We start from the raw sequence: 14,832 nt of genomic DNA, 5'->3' as shown, positions 1-14,832 counted from the left end.
TGAAATAAATATAATAACCAACTTTGCCTTTTATTAATAATGATATATGATATAAAATGAGTATTTTACAATCATCTCATAATTGGTGCTAGGGCTAATACTAACAGGATCATTTCCTGGTCCACAAAAAGTGAATCAAAGGATTCTGTCTCCTTATTCAACCAATTGATATGTTATAGATAAGATCTACTACCCAAGGACATTATTCTACTTATTCAATTGGCACTGAATTGAAATAAATATAATAACTAACTTTGCCTTTTATTAATAATGATATATGATATAAAATGAGCTTTTTACAATCATCTCATAATTGGTACTTGGGCTAATACTAACAGGATCATCCCCTGGTCCACAAAAAGTGAATCAAAGGATTCAGTCTCCTTATTTTGTATATATAACATGAATGATTTTGACTTAACTTAGAAGAATGTCTTTCTTTGTAGTTCTTGAGTATGTTGAACCTTTATAGAGTTCAATTAGCTTCTCCCATATCTCTTTTATGTTGTTAAATGTTCTAACATTACTCAGTTAGTTCTGAGTTAGACTACATTGGAGTGTTAAAGTAACCCTTGCATTTTCTTGGGGTTTCTTCCACTACAAGAAAATGGATCTATAGTGACAGGAAATGACATCATTAAATGTTCAAAACATATCGTAAAGTAATTTTAATGATAGGAAATTGTCCGTCGTAGACCTTCATTACTGCCTTCTTAGGTAAAGGTAATTAATGATGGTAAAGACATCCCATCATTATTATTGTAGCATATTTAGTGATGAAATTATACCGTCATTAAAATTAATTAAAATGACTAAAAATTTCATCATTATACTACCATTTGCCTTTCATGAAATAAATATTTAATAACAATACTTCTCCTCATTATTTCATCATTTATCCCTCACTAAAAATCGATCTAACAATAAAAATTACCCCTCAATAAATCCTTAATAATCCTCATTAAAAAATATCTTTAATTTTGATGAAATCTATAATAATTTTTTATATGAATTTATCTATATTAAAAGATGACATTACTAATAAAATATGAATTATAGAACAAGTAATTTTGTTGAACAAAATATTTTATATAAGCAACTACATCAATATCTATTCATATATTCAAAATATATAAAATTGTAATTTGTTACAAAATATGAGTTCCATTTTGATGAATACATGAAGTATTTCTGAATATCTACTTCTTGTAGTACAAAAATATTTGAGGACTATAAATGGTGATCACTTTGTAGTTGCTTCAAAATATCATTTACTAGTTTCCTAATTGATCCATGCTTGAATTCTTCTTTGAAGCATAACATCCGATTAATATAGTCTATTAACTCCCGTCAACGTGACATCTGTAGAATATAAATAGAAAAAATCAATTAAAATAAAGATGTACTCAAATGATTAAATGCCTAGGTCCACTTCATGCATGCTCGTAAATTGAAGCTAGTAACAAGAATAATAAAAGGTTCGGATAACAAGAATAATATAAGAATAAATTAAATGCCTAGGTCCACTTCATGGGTATTGTTAATCAACTCTAGTCCACCTATTTGAGTATTACCAAAGTAATGTATTTTGATAATTATATGTAAGAGCAAGCAATAAAAATAAGAACAAAATAATTTCAACCGGGATACAAGGTTCGAGCTCGATACAAAATTCAAAAAGAAAAATCAATCCATGAGTAGGTGGAATGAGTTTATCACCAAAGAAGGCTTTTGAATACTAGCACCACATCGGTTTGCAAGTCTGCTAGGATCAGTTAAAAATAACTTGTTTAGGTGTTGACTTAATAGGCCAACATAAAGTGGCAAATGAAGTGATAGCAGTAGAATCAGAACCTGATAATCCTGTAGCCGAATGGAGTGAAGATGGCGATAATGACGAGAAGTGGCTAATGTATCAACCTGCTTAGTTCAGATTGGTGTGAAGGATAGTGGATTTGTTCTTGCCTTGGACATGAGAATTTTCCTTAAGTTGACCTTGTATCGTGCATTACAGTTTCCTATCAAGTTGCTCATCTGCCGTTCAAAACTAGCTAGCTGTGTTATGCAACCTCTAAACAGCCTTGTTGACTTGATAGGAATGACGAGAGAGCTCGTGTAATGGATTTTGATAATTGTATGTACAATAAAAACAAGAACAAAATAATTTCTACCGAGATACAAGGTTCGAGTTCGATACAAAATTCAAAAAGAAATATCAATCCATGCTAATATTCAAACTTACCTTGGTGATAAACTCAGCCTTCACTAGACATTGTAGGTGCATCTGAAGTTGATTGGTTTTCATTCTCAATTTTGACTAATCTACTTTCAATTCCATCTATGCGTCTCTTAAGATTATTATTTTCTTCTTCCTTCTCATGGAGCTTATCTTCATGATCTTTTATATAAACAACTTGTGAACAATTAAATATTTTCTTTTCATTCCACTTCCGAAACCAAAGACATGATTATGGCATTGTGGTCCAAAACACTTTTCAACAACCTCAATAGGTGAAAGTGATGCATTAGATTGAACAGTCTTCACAATCTCATCCTACGAAGGTCCATCATTCATATGTCATTTAAATAAATGATAAACAACAAATTTAGGTTAAAATATTAAGTAGTGATAGTTACATATTTTTCTTGCACTTCTAGCTCAACAAACTTTCCATTTTTTGTCGATTCTCATCTAAAATTTTTGCAATGTCAGGTAGGTTATTATCCTTTCTTCCCTGAAAGATATATAAAAGGAAAGTAAAATATATATGTTAATTAAGCAAAAACATCATAAATAATAAACATAAGAATTAATATGGACGTTTATACCATGTCATATATTAGTTGTCTGTGCGACTTGCTTCCAATTTGATTAGGCATTACTCTATTTACCCGATTATTAGAATTCTGGTTACTGATTTTCTACATAAATCACAAATCAATATTATAATCATCACTTCCATGAGTACAATTTAACTACTAAATGAAATAGTTCTTATAACATTTTGAACCAGCATTATTATACCTAAAACTCATCAATTAAGAACTTATTAGTTATAAGTCATTCTCATTCTTTAGCATTAAACCCCTATGACACATTTTATAAAACTTTAGCTTTAGTTTTGCAAGGTCTCATAAAATCTACATTCAAGGATGACCTCCATGCTATCCACAAAGCACTTATATGCTCCAAAGTATGCTCACGGTATAATTCTATACTACGATTGAAAAAGCATTTCTACAACATATTCATAATACAACAGTAAAAAATGACATATTATCTCTATTTTGATGGTTTGATTTACCAAAAGATAACAGAAGCAACAGAAGCAACAGAGACAACACATTGTCAAAATCATCTGAAATTGATAATGTAATTCACCTACCTTCACCGCATCCCACATGTGTTGCTTGTCTAATTCAGTCTAACTCCTTCTATGTTTTCACTTGTATATGGCAGATATGCTTATTGCGCACGATTTTCCCCAAGTGTATTGACCAACATTTGTGATTTTTTCCCACTGTATGATTGTTGTAGAATTTGATCTCTATCTTTTCCCCACTTTTTAGAGCTAAAATTTTCTTATTCTTATTTTTTCCTCTAACTTTTCTCACCTTTTTAGGTGCTGAATCTATTCAATGAATTGAAGTAATAAATAATTGTATCAAGAATTCAATTTGAAATCACTAGAAAACTCATAATTCACCACATTTCAAATATATTATACCTACCATCAACATATTTGTTTGTAACAGCATCCCTCAATTCACCACTTTCACCATCTCCAGTCATTGAATCGATCATTGAAAAAAAACTCATCCATTCCTTACTAGGTGTCATTGTCCTTTTATGAATATGAATTCTTTCTAAAAAGAATCCACAAAAACTTAATAGGCAACACAACAAAAATGTTGGGTTTTTCGGGCCGCGAAAATCGCTTTTCGCGTCGCGGAAACCCCGAATCGCCCAAGCCACGGATCTCGTGCAAGGTAAAACTTTCGAAAAATACGAGTATGAGTTTAAAACACGATCGACTCTTAGATCTACGAGGGAAAAACATTTACCCTTGATGCGTGCCCTTCGTAATCCCGCAACGTCCAAAAGGTAGCCGGATCTCGAGACCGTCAAGCGAATGGTCCTCTAGCGGTATCCACACGAACAAGGAGTGGTCTTCTACCACTCAAAGATGGAGAGGAGAACCCACAAGTGTGCTAGCACTTTCTAGGGCTCTCGGATTGGATCTAAAAGGTGAGAAAGGAGAGAAGGGAAAAAGGAACTCACACACTCCTCTAGGTACTCTCCTTTTGTGACCTTCACACAACCTAGTTGCTTGGAATCAACTCTCACTTCTTCTCCACCATGAAGCCACGACCATCAGCAAGCTAGAGAGAGGGAGAAGCACCCAAGGAAGAAGAAGCATTGAACACCATTCAATTGCCACCAAATGAAACCCTCTCCTCACTTAGTGTGGCCGGCCACCACATGTGTAACCCCCACATTAATGTGGCCGGCCACATTAAGAGGATTAATGGTGTGTAACCTCCATGAGGTGGCACACCATTATATAAGGGGATGATGTGGCATGCCATGTAGGATGAGTCATCCTCATGATGTGTCAATTCATCAAGTCAAAACTTGATGTGTCAACCTCTATTTGGTCAAGTCAAACTTGGCCAATGCTCTTCCTAGTTGAGTTAAATCCAAGTTTTGATTCAAGTCAATTTTAATTTAATGAATCTCAATTCATTAATATAAATTGACTCATGAATCAAATTTAAATTAGACTCATTCAATAATTGAATCTAATTGAGTCTAACTCAATAAGTCTAATTTGAATCCAATCTTTGATTCATCATATGAATCTAATCCTATTGGTTCATCATATGAACCTAATCTCCATGCACATGTTCTTTGTGTGTGACCCAATAGGTTCTTGTAACGTTGGCAATGTTATAAACTCCTTTAAAAACATAAGCAATGAGCGGTATCTAGCAATACATCATTGCTACCCAAGTTACAAGAAATGTTGAGATCCAACATCACCTTGTGACTACTAATTGTGACTCCTCACAATATGTGACAAGTGTCCTTCTATCCTAGACATCTAGATTGATCAATGTGAGGCATAGACCGTGTCATCCTCTGACCAATCTAAATCTTGAACTCCGAGTAGACTCACTCAATCAAATGAGCTCAATATCTCATATTGACTCATTTGGGTATGGCCATACACTTCGTGGTCTCACTCTATCAAGAATATTGATGTCTCTCCCGTCATATAGGAGGGATAGATCCCATCTACATCACTCACATCCCTCTGCATAATTTGTTATATACCCAGTAATCGCCTTTATAGTCCACCCAATTACGGGTGACGTTTGACGAAACTAAAGTACATAACTCCTTATGTAGGGATCCATGGTGACTTCAGGTCTAAGGACTAATAGTCATACTAATAGCCACATGAGAAAGTATATGACACTTATATAACGATCCATGATACTTTTCATGGCGGGTCATTCAGTATACATTCTCTAATGCATACCCATGTGTCAGCTTGATATCTCTATATCCATGACTTGTGAGATCAAGTCATCGAGCTGACCTACATGCTAGTCTTATTGTATTAACATTGTCCCTGAATGTTAATACTCGACTAGGAATGATTTAGAGTAGTGTTCCCTATATCATCTCACTATCGATTCAACTAATCGATTGATATAGGTATGAACCTTCTACTCAAGGATGCTATTATACTTAGTCTATTTGGCACTAATACAAATAAGTATAATAACCAAACAAATGCCTTTATTAATATACAAGAATATGATATACATGTGTCCATACAATCATCAAATGATTGACTCTAGGGCTCTAACTAACAATCTCCCACTAGCACTAGTGCCAATCAGTATAGGCTCTAAGGCCTAATGACCTAGTGTGACCATCATGCTTCCTCTGTGCCAAAACCTTGGTCAAGGGATCTACGATGTTAGCCTCTGTAGGTACTCTGCAAATCTTCACATCTCCTCTATCGATAATCTCTCGAATGAGATAGAAGCGCCGTAGTATGTGCTTGGTCCGCTGGTGTGAGCGAGGTTCCTTCGCCTGTGCTATAGCTCCATTGTTATCACAATAGAGCTCAACTGGGTCAGCGATGCTAGGAACCACCCCAAGTTCAGTGATGAACTTGCGGATCCAAACTGCCTCCTTTGCTGCCTCTGATGCAGCAATGTACTCGGCTTCTGTTGTAGAATCAGCTACTGTATCCTGCTTCGAACTCTTCCAGTTCACAACATACGAACCCCGACTGTGATCTATAGTCATCCTGGTCGGTCTGGAAGCTAGCATCACTGTAACCCTTTACAGCTAGCTCATCATTGCCTCCATATATCAAGAAATATTCTTTAGTCCTTCTTATGTACTTAAGAATATTCTTGACCGCTATCCAGTGACTTTTACCTGGATCTGACTGGTATCTGCTCGTCATGCTCAAAGCATACGAGACATCAGGTCGAGTACATAGCATGGCGTACATGATCGATCCTATGGCTGAGGCATAATGGATCTGATCCATGCGGTCTCTCTCCTCTCTAGAAGAGGGACCTTGAGTCTTCGAAAGACTCACGCCATGTGACATCGGCAGAAATCCCTTCTTGGAGTTCTGCATGGCAAACCGTAGGAGTACCTTGTCAATGTATGTACTCTGACTTAGGCCAAGCAATCTCTTAGATCTATCTCTATAGATCTGAATCCCTAGAATGCGGGTTGCCTCACCTAAGTCCTTGATTGAGAAGCAACTCCCTAGCCAGGTCTTGACAGACTGAAGCATAGGGATGTCCTTCCCAATAAGTAGTATGTCATCCACATACAATATGAGGAAGACAACAATGTCCCCTACAACCTTCTTGTAGACAAAAGGCTCATCTTCGTTCTTGATGAAACCAAACTATTTGATCGCATCATCGAATCGAAGATTCCAGCTCTGAGAAGCTTGCTTTAGTCCATAAATGGACCTATGCAGCTTGCATACTCTACTAGTATGCTGTGGATCTACAAAACCCTCAGGTTGTGTCATGTACACATCCTCGAGTAGGTTTCCATTCAGAAACGCGGTTTTGACATCCATCTGCCATATCTCATAGTCATGGTAGGCTGCAATAGCAAGCATGATCCGAATGGACTTAAACATCGCTACTGGAGAAAAGGTTTCATCATAGTCAATACCATGAATCTGCTTGAAACCTTTAGCTACTAAGCGACCCTTATAGATAAGTCCATCCATGTCAGTCTTTCTCTTAAAGACCCACTTACACCCAATGGGTTTTACCCCTTCAGGTGGATCAACCAAAGTCCATACTTGGTTGGTGTACATGGATTCCATCTCGGATCTCATGGCTTCTAGCCATTTCTCGGAATCTGGTCTCATCACAGCTTCCTGATAGGTGGTAGGCTCATCCTCTATGAGCACAATGTCATCATGGTCAGACAAGAGAAATGAGTATCTCTCAGGCTGACGACGTACCCTATCAGACCTGCGAAGAGGTATGTCTACTTGAACTGGTTGTTGTTCCTCAACTCTTTGTGGAACAACATCATCCACAACACTTTGTGGTTCCAGTTCAACTTCCATCGAGGCAACAGTGCTATTGTTCGCATCTTGAACTTCTTCAAGATCGAACGCGCTCCCACTAGTCTTTCTAGAAACAAAATCCCTCTCTAGAAAGACCCCAGTCTTTGCCACAACTACATTGTGCTGACTGGGAATGTAGAAGTAATATCCCTTAGTTTCCTTGGGATATCCGATGAAATAGCACTTGTCGGATTTAGGTCCTAATTTGTCTGAGACTTGACGTCGTACGTAAGCCTCACAACCCCAAATCCTCATGAAAGACACCTGGGCATCTCTCCCAGTCCATATCCTATATGGTGTCTTTATCACGGCCTTAGATGGAACTCGGTTGAGAATGAAAGCTGCCGTGTCTAGAGCATATCCCCATAGATATGTCGGAAGATCTGTGTGACTCATCATAGACCGTACCATATCTAATAAGGTACGATTCCTCCTTTCGGACACACCATTCCACTGTGGTGTTCCAGGAGGAGTGAGTTGGGATAGAATCCCACACTCAGCTAAATAGTCACGAAACTCATGGCTTAAGTATTCACCACCTCGATCGGATCGAAGTATCTTAATACTCTTGCCAAGCTGGTTCTGTACTTCATTCTTGAATTCTTTGAACTTTTCAAAGGATTCCGACTTATTTGTCATCAAGTACATATAACCATATCTACTGAAGTCATCAGTAAATGTGATGAAGTATCTATAACCGCCTCTAGCAGCAACATTGAAAGGGCCACATACATCACTATGTATGAGTCCTAACAAATCAGTTGCTCTCTCGCTGTGCCCACTAAAGGGAGTCTTGGTCATCTTGCCTCATAGGCATGACTCGCATATCTCATATGATTCAAAATCAAATGAGTCCAGCAAACCATCCTTATGGAGCTGGGATAAGCGCTTGTCATTTATATGACCTAAGCGACAGTGCCAAAGGTATGTTTGGTTCATGTCATTTGACTTGAACCTCTTGGTATTTACGTTATAGATAGGGCTCTCTAGATCTAGAATATAGAGTCCGTTTATCAGGGTGCACTACAATAGAACATATCGTTTAAATAGACGGAACAACATTTGTTCTTTATTATAAACGAAAATCCTTTCTTGTCTAAACAAGAAACGGAAATTATGTTCTTAGCCAAGGCAGGCACATAACAACAATCATCTAATTCTAGTACAAGCCCAGAGGGAAGAGATAGATGATAAGTTCCTACAGCAATAGCAGCAACTCGTGCTCCATTGCCTACTCGTAGGTCTATCTCACCCTTCGTCAATGCCTTGTTATTCCTCAGCGCTTGTACATTAGTACAAATGTGCGAAGCACATCCGGTATCTAATACCCACGATGAAGAAATAGAGAGGTTGACTTCTATAACATTTATACCTGAAGTAGAAATCTTATTTCTCTTCTTCTTAAGATCTTCCAGGTATTCTTTGGAGTTCCTCTTCCAGTGCCTTGCTTGTCCTTGATATAGGTGACAAAGATGTTCAACCATATCGTAAGTGCTCATCAACTCATGTTGCTTCTGAAGCTCAGAGTTCATGGTTGCGAGCATAAGACAAGACACATCTAATGCGTCATCTTGATGCTTCTTGTAAGCATCTCGGTCTGCTCGCGTGCAGTGGCAGGAGGAGCCTCCAGAATGGGCTGCTCCAGAACGTACAGTTTACGTTCTTGGGTGAGAACTATTCTCAGGTTCCTGTACCAGTCCAGGAAATTTGCTCCGTTGAGCTTGTCCTTCTTAAGGACAGACCGCAGAGAGAAAATGTTCGTATTTAACGTCATAGTTATCTACAACAGAAAATTTGCAGAAATAAATATCATATTCTTTTAAAATCATTTAATTAGGCTATCAATTAAATGATGCTCCCACTGAATTCTATAATTCTTGTGGGACAAGATCCACATCATACTAACCCTTGAGTTAGCTTTGGCTAATACGCCCAAGGCTTAGAATGATCGGTAGGTAACGATTACCAATTACATATCTATGCAACTCTTGTTTATAAAATCACTATCCGCATTTATATTAAAACTCGAGTTAGCTTTGGCTAATACGCCCGAGAGTTAATATAGATGTTATTTTGATCTATCTTTTCCAACCGTTGGAATAATGCCTATAGTTGACTCGATCCAACCGAGTAACTATGAATACTCAATCTAATTGAGCTTGTATTCACCCATGCGTTGATAGGCGGGACCAAGATTGTCCCTCCGTACCCTACCAAGATAATATGTATTACTCTGCTTTGGCAGATTCAACAATACATGTGATCGAGGTAGTGATAGGTATCACGGCACGGTTAGGCATTTAGAGTTGGTTCGATCGAGATCTAATCTAATCGAAAAGGATGCATCTTGTGCACACTTAGATCTAATCTAATCGCAACGGTGCATCATGTGCATGACTTATATCTAATCTAATCGTAAGGCACTAATTAATTAATTACTTATTAAACATGCATCACATACACAAGCAATTAATTAATTTATTTGTGATTTAGTCATGACCCTACTACGATCTTCTCAAGCCAATGAGAAGATAGATTGGTCAACCTAGGGTCAACAGCTTCTCCAAGCTCCTCCCTTTGACCACCTTGTGTTGCTCGTGCCCGCCTCGGAACTCCGTCTCGTGTGGACCCTCCACCGCTCCAATTTGTACATTACAATTTGAAACTCGAGTTACATTCGAGTCTAAATCTAATTTACAACAAGAATATAAGAGAAAGGCACGACGCGCAGGTCGCGGAAAAATAAAAACATACCACACGCGCAAACACATAACGGCACGCAGGCCGTATTATGAATTACAATACAAACCAATCATATTGGGTTTTTGGGCCATGACTATCACAAAATTAATATATAATTCAAAATTATATATTTTCATAATTTTCTATAATTTTTAAAATAATTTTTACAATTTTACGAGTAAAATTTCCCGGCGGTTCCGTTTAGCGGTTTCGGGCGCAATCGTAGAACGGATCCCCTTGCGGGGCCCAGGGGCAGCGCCCCTACCCGTGATCTAACCATCGCGAGGGTTCGTTTACGATCCAACAGCACCTAAACCCGCTGTCCCAAAACGATTTGGGCCGAGACATTGCCGTTCCGGAAAAATCTTCCCGGCGGGTTCGTTTTAAGCGATTTCGGGTGCGATCGCTGAGCAAATCCCCTTGCGGGGTTAGGGGCAGTACCCCTACCCACGATCTAACCATCGTGAGTTGATCCTTTGTGATCTAATGGCACCCAAGCCCGCTGTCCCAAACGGATTTGGGGCGAAACGAAGCCGGTTTTGAAAGATCTTTCCGGTAGCCGAAGCCTACAAGTGCCGAGACACTTGTGCTTCGCTTCTACTAAAAAATTACCCATAAAATCATAAAAAACTAATTTTTACAGAAAATCACAGAAGGGTTTTATTTTTCATAAAAATAAAAACAAACTCGTACAAGCCTTGCACGTGTCTCTGATACCACTGTTGGATTTTTCGGGCCGCGAAAACCGCTTTTCGCGTCGCGGAAACCCCGAATCGCCCAAGCCACGGATCTCGTGCAAGGTAAAACTTTCGAAAAATATGAGTATGAGTTTAAAACACGATCGACTCTTAGATCTACGAGGGAAAAACATTTACCCTTGATGCGTGCCCTTCGTAATCCCGCAACGTCCAAAAGGTAGCCGGATCTCGAGACCGTCAAGCGAATGGTCCTCTAGCGGTATCCACACGAACAAGGAGTGGTCTTCTACCACTCAAAGATGGAGAGGAGAACCCACAAGTGTGCTAGCACTTTCTAGGGCTCTCGGATTGGATCTAAAAGGTGAGAAAGGAGAGAAGGGAAAAAGGAACTCACACACTCCTCTAGGTACTCTCCTTTTGTGACCTTCACACCACCTAGTTGCTTGGAATCAACTCTCACTTCTTCTCCACCATGAAGCCACGACCATCAGCAAGCTAGAGAGAGGGAGAAGCACCCAAGGAAGAAGAAGCATTGAACACCATTCAATTGCCACCAAATGAAACCCTCTCCTCACTTAGTGTGGCCGGCCACCACATGTGTAACCCCCACATTAATGTGGCCGGCCACATTAAGAGGATTAATGGTGTGTAACCTCCATGAGGTGGCACACCATTATATAAGGGGATGATGTGGCATGCCATGTAGGATGAGTCATCCTCATGATGTGTCAATTCATCAAGTCAAAACTTGATGTGTCAACCTCTATTTGGTCAAGTCAAACTTGACCAATGCTCTTCCTAGTTGAGTTAAATCCAAGATTTGATTCAAGTCAATTTTAATTTAATGAATCTCAATTCATTAATATAAATTGACTCATGAATCAAATTTAAATTAGACTCATTCAACAATTGAATCTAATTGAGTCTAACTCAATAAGTCTAATTTGAATCCAATCTTTGATTCATCATATGAATCTAATCCTATTGGTTCATCATATGAACCTAATCTCCATGCACATGTTCTTTGTGTGTGACCTAATAGGTTCTTGTAACGTTGGCAATGTTATAAACTCCTTTAAAAACATAAGCAATGAGCGGCATCTAGCAATACATCATTGCTACCCAAGTTACAAGAAATGTTAAGATCCAACATCACCTTGTGACTACTAATTGTGACTCCTCACAATATGTGACAAGTGTCCTTCTATCCTAGACATCTAGATTGATCAATGTGAGGCATAGACCGTGTCATCCTCTGACCAATCTAAATCTTGAACTCCGAGTAGACTCACTCAATCAAATGAGCTCAATATCTCATATTGACTCATTTGGGTATGGCCATACACTTCGTGGTCTCACTCTATCAAGAATATCGATGTCTCTCCCGTCATATAGGAGGGATAGATCTCATCTACATCACTCACATCCCTCTGCATAATTTGTTATATACCCAGTAATCGCCTTTATAGTCCACCCAGTTACGGGTGACGTTTGACGAAACTAAAGTACATAACTCCTTATGTAGGGATCCATGGTGACTTCAAGTCTAAGGACTAATAGTCATACTAATAGCCACATGAGAATGTATATGATACTCATATAACGATCCATGATACTTTCTCATGGCGGGTCATTCAGTATACATTCTCTAATGCATACCCATGTGTCAGCTTGATATCTCTATATACATGACTTGTGAGATCAAGTCATCGAGCTGACCTACATGCTAGTCTTATTGTATTAACATTGTCCCTGAATGTTAATACTCGACTTGGAATGATTTAGAGTAGTGTTCCCTATATCATCTCACTATCGATTCAACTAATCGATTGATATAGGTATGAACCTTCTACTCAAGGACGCTATTATACTTAGTCTATTTGACACTAATACAAATAAGTATAATAACCAAACAAATGCCTTTATTAATATACAAGAATATGATATACATGAGTCCATACAATCATCAAATGATTGGCTCTAGGGCTCTAACTAACAAAAAAGATATGTTTTATGATGCTAAAAAATGATAATTTTAGCATACTTTTATCATAATACAGCTTCCAAAAATAAATCAGTGCCATCGAGAAAAAATGGATCGAGAGAGAACCGTAAGTTGAAATGAAACCAAACCTTTGGAGATCTCTCGCTCCTCTCCTCCTCCCTTCCCTTGTGCTCCTCTCGGATAAGGAGGCATGCCTGCTCCCGTCGAGTTAGGTAATGTTCTATACATACCTAACTTGACGGGATTCAAGGATTACATAAAATGATGGTACAAGAAGTGAGCATGGAAGAGAGAACTTGTGGGTTTTCATGGCCAAACAGAGAGCCCCAACAGCAGATAGGGGATGAATCCAATTTGATCGGAAGAGCTAATGCATAACTATGTGGAAGAAGGGTTCCACTGGTCGTTGGTCGCTGCTCCTTGCTCGTTGCAGAAGGGGATCAGATCTTGAGGGAGAGGGATCGACTGAGAGAGAGTGCGGCAGTGGCGCAGGTAACCCTCGAATCCCCTTCTCTCAACTGTGAGAATTAGTGACAACATATAGAAGAGAAAAGTCAGTAGAGTTAAGATATTTTTATTTTTTTTTATAATAATAAATATAATTCTATTTGATGAGAAATTTGATGCCAAAAAAATAATAGCCATTTATGAGGGGCATTATGTTGTATTCAAATAATTACGGGATTTATTATCTATAGCTACAAAATTAAGAATTTGTTACTAATAATTTAACTCTTTAATCATGCTTTTTTTAATCCTCATAAAAACTTCAAAAATTATACTTTTAATGACCATTTTTTCATACCGTCACTAAGTTTTTGTTATTATAAATCAATTTTCTTAGAGTGTTCCTTGTGTCACTTCTCTATCGGTCAAAATTGACTAGTTCACCATTGGAGTCTCTTGGTAGGTCGAAATATACTTTGATGATCACCATTGGAGTCCTTCTAATAGGCAAAGTTATAGTCAGTGAAAATAGGAAGATGGAATGTATTGTACCCTTCCTGCGAAACCATTTAGACAAAGGAAAATTCTCCAAGATTTTGACAAATCTTAGGCAAGTAGCAAACAAGTGTTTGTTGTTAAGTTTAGATATAGGTCAAGGTTAGTCTTGGGTTAGAGTTAGGGTTTGGTCTAGGATAGGCTCGAATTAGAATTTTTGTTAGATTTTAATTAGGGTTTAACCCAAATCAAGAACATAAAATTGATCCTAGGTTAGATTCAACTTTGATTTGGGTTACTTAAGATAGTCACGTGCCTTAGACAAAGATACACCCAACCAACTTAGTCTAAAATTTTGATCTGACTAGTTTAGAGTAGGGTAAACTAGCTTCACTCCTTAATAGCACAATGTTGGAAATCACCTATAATATCCAAACTTTGCCAAGAACAAGCTCCATAAAGTACTCTCAGCTTAACCTACTCTGATATCTAGTTGTAGGATCATTTCTACGCTAGAGGGGGGTGCGTACACTAATTTTTATGAGTTAATAGGGAAAAAAAAATCAAAGTAATAAGTGGAATGAAATAAATTAAATGTACATTGGAATAAACTAAGTTAAATATTTGACAAAATAAATTAAGTAGAAAGATAAATATGCTTTCATAACAATTGATTGATATGATAAGTTGAATGCTCCAATTGATCTGAACACTTTTTTACTCGATTCTGTGAATAGCTGTCAATTGGGACTTAGTAGCAATCAACTAATATCAATCAATCGAACACTTTAATCGATTTACAAACCTACTA

Source organism: Zingiber officinale, chromosome 8B, assembly GCF_018446385.1.
Source record: "Zingiber officinale cultivar Zhangliang chromosome 8B, Zo_v1.1, whole genome shotgun sequence".
NCBI lineage: Eukaryota > Viridiplantae > Streptophyta > Magnoliopsida > Zingiberales > Zingiberaceae > Zingiber > Zingiber officinale.
Note: the sequence above shows the minus strand (reverse complement) of the source record.